At 42.4% G+C, this 3,354-nt stretch overlaps 1 protein-coding gene across 1 annotated transcript in view; it reads left to right on the forward strand.

Annotated features, from left to right (window-relative positions):
* Positions 1–3,354, forward strand: part of LOC131877724 (venom allergen 5-like) — a gene marked incomplete at its 3' end in the record, with an annotated part of 11,642 nt that overhangs the window by 7,445 nt on the left and 843 nt on the right.

Here is a 3,354-nt window from a genome sequence, read left to right on the forward strand (position 1 = left end):
GAATATGCCGTCCTCCAATCTTTACGCTCCATTCATTTGATCTCGCCTCTTTCCATGCAACATTTTTTGTCACGCTGGACTTTGTGAAAAACTCCGCTCCAACCATCTATCCAGTTAACAAACTCTTGGCGACGAATAGCACATATTCCTTGCTCTTAGATTGTGTTTTGCATTGTGCACTTATTTACGCCGACATGTCTTTGGAGTGCGTGGCAACCGTATTTGACACGTTCAAAGGTAAAATGGCACTTTTGGATCAAATCTCCCACGCCAATTGATCTCTTGACAAAACTCATCATCGCCTTTTGTCGGCGTCTCAGCACTTGATAAATTAATGAAATATGGGTGAATGGCACGCCATGGGATTTTGTATCTACGCAGCTCATGTAACATCGGAGAAGATGGCCTCGTAATCGTCCATGTCACATCAAAAATGGTACAAGATAATTATGGGTTCGTTGAATTCATGTTGTCTTATGAAGCCTCCTGCCAACGTAGCTAAGCGTGGCTCTTGGAGGAATAATTGAATGTTGTTTGATTGAGCAAGGTCGGGGATGTATTCTTTTCTGTGATTACAATGGTCGCTCAAATAGGCTTGTATGCGGTCTAATTGAGCCATTGCTCGAAATGCATCATCATCAAAGTCCATTGAAGTCGGTGTCTTGACTGCATGCCCAAAAAACAATAGCCGGGAAGTTTAGCGCCATAGTTAAGTGCGAATCAAACCAGACTGCCAGCCCAACCCTAAAAAAGGTAGTCAGTCCAACCATCCATCAAGATCGGTCTTTCCTCGAGCCTTATTCAGAGTAAACAAGGTGTTATTTTGAACATCATTGAAATAACTCTTTACGCTGACATGCTCGTGCTTGGAGGGCCTGTTGGAAACAGTTTGAAGCTGAATGTTGATTTGATTTTTACGAGAATTGCCATCCATGCTATGCTTTATTAATGATGTTATGGTTATGGAATGTACTTGCACCTTTCAAAATGCCCACGTGCTTGAGCCTAATGTGCGCGTCTATGAATACTAATGAAGTAAGATTTCGTTTTAAAACTTTGTCAAGAGCCTTTTGGCACGAACAAGGTGGTCTGTCAAATGAACTTGAGCATACGATTTAATGAATGGAATGAGTCTCGGATTTCAACACTTATTGCCAATCATTTCGGTCCATCTCCGTTCATTAATATGAATTATGCGTGGCGTCTGATTGCAAATTGCAGGTCATCTTCTGGATCATTATTGCCAATCAAGTGATTGGCACCCTTTTTCTCACTCCTCGCGAATGGAAGACTTTTCTTCTGATTGGCAAATGGTAATCCCTTGATGAGTTAGTTCTATTCAACTCAAAAATTCATTGGCAGAGAAAAAAGTGTTGCGGATGGGGCCACATTTGGGAGAACAAAGGCGAATGAGATCGGATCAAGTATGATTAATAAGGTTTCCGTGATCAGATGGTGGGAATTCGAATCCATTGTGTGTGTGTGTGTGTGTGTGTGTTTTGATTTTAACTCCCAACTGATTGCGACTCCAAGGCGAGGATTTGATAAATGGAAACTTTTGAACCAACTCCAAGAACTTTGATATCGAGATACGTAGGAGTGACAAATATCATGATCATAGAGCCCAATCAACCAAAAACAACCCCAGTCTTCATCATTGTTACAATTAATCACATTCTATGGGATGTAATTAATATCGATCCAAGACAGATTCGGCTGGACCTGTTGGTTTGGATTGGCGTTTATGGTCGGCCATAAGCTCAGCAGGAAAAGTCATGAATCCTGACCGACAGATTCCATTCTCCGTCGTCGTGGTCACAACCTCAAAATTCATGGATACATACGAGTACGTACATGGCAACATGGCAACACTCAATCTCGGACAAGACGCTGCAAAGACCGTGAAAAAGAAGATGTCTGCATATTGCCCCTTTTTGTGGTCAAGACCATAAATCATGTCCTCGCTGGTCTCTTCAACTTTGACGGACATCTTGGGAGCCCCTAAGGTCGTTTTTCAAGCAGAAAATTGACACCCTTTGCGGTCGCTTAGCTAACTTGCCCATCTCGCCGTGTACGCCATCATAGAAGACGATATCTTGACATTGAATTGGATGCTGCCTCCTAGATCCTTCAACGTGGTTAAGGAAAATGTTGCCATTATGTCGAGTCCGTTACCCTTAGTCGTTTGAAATTCCCGCTCATTTTGGCGCTGCTTTATTGTTGTTGATGCTGGGAGGAATCACTTCCGTATCCCAAAAGTGACCATAATAGATTTTGAGGCATATCTTAGCCACGATCTGTAGAATAACAGGCTAAATCATTTATGTCCTGCATTCGACCATTGACTGAAAGAAAGGGTTATGCAGCAGACAAATAGGTCCTGACAAACCAAATAATTGGCTGGTCAATTTGGCATTGACCATGAAATCAAGTCTCTTCTACAAACAATCCTTCAAATTGAAGGGATTATATATTGGATATAAAGCTCTCATCATTGGTCCATCTGCACTCACAAGAAGTGCCGCTCCATTCTGTTGAATTCTTCCTCAAATTCTCCAATGTTGATAAAACTCTGACTTTTTGGGGCTGAAGATGCGATAGCTCAACAATTACCACTTTGCAACAGGTGTGAAATTATTCTTCGTTGGAACTTCAAGGGCTTTGTGCAAAAGGGCACCAAGGTTTTAGACCTAAATCCAACCAACCAAAACAAGATCCTGAGTCAATATTTAGATTCATGGATCGTTTTTCCTTGCGTGCTTCTCGTACTGTGGAATTTGTGGTTGTTGCCCTTGCATCGTGGTTCGCACGTGAGGATCCCTGTTTTCTGAGAACAACTTTACGACCCCCGTGAGGTGCTATTTATTTTGGAAGTCCCTTCGAACACCAATTGAAATTGAGCGCTTCTTGAGCCTGATTCCACTTTCCAGACCATGTATTTTCTGAATTATTTTACGACGTATACTCGTGCCTTCAATCCCAGGATTTTGATTTTGGTAATCCATTAACCATCTTCCCAATGCACCAGGAAAATAAGCCCAACAATTAGTGAGACGATCTTCCCCTAAAAGGATACAGACATGATACTCTACACGCACCATAAAAATGCCATTGTAGCTATAAATAGACTGTGAATTGGGTGAAGAACGGGAAGCAGAAATGTAACAGAGGAAGGAGTGTGTGCGTGCGTGCGTGCGTGCGTGCGTGCGTGCGTGCNCATTTGAAAGTGAATGAAAACCGTGCCTTAGAGGGTCGTGTTTTGCACGGTTTTCTTGCCAACACCAAAAACACTCACTTTTACATGAACGCGGTGCTGTTGTTGAACACACCAATCGTCCTTTTTTCGGGCGTAAA

This window comes from Tigriopus californicus, chromosome 1, assembly GCF_007210705.1.
Source record: "Tigriopus californicus strain San Diego chromosome 1, Tcal_SD_v2.1, whole genome shotgun sequence".
Taxonomy (NCBI): Eukaryota; Metazoa; Arthropoda; class Copepoda; order Harpacticoida; family Harpacticidae; genus Tigriopus; species Tigriopus californicus.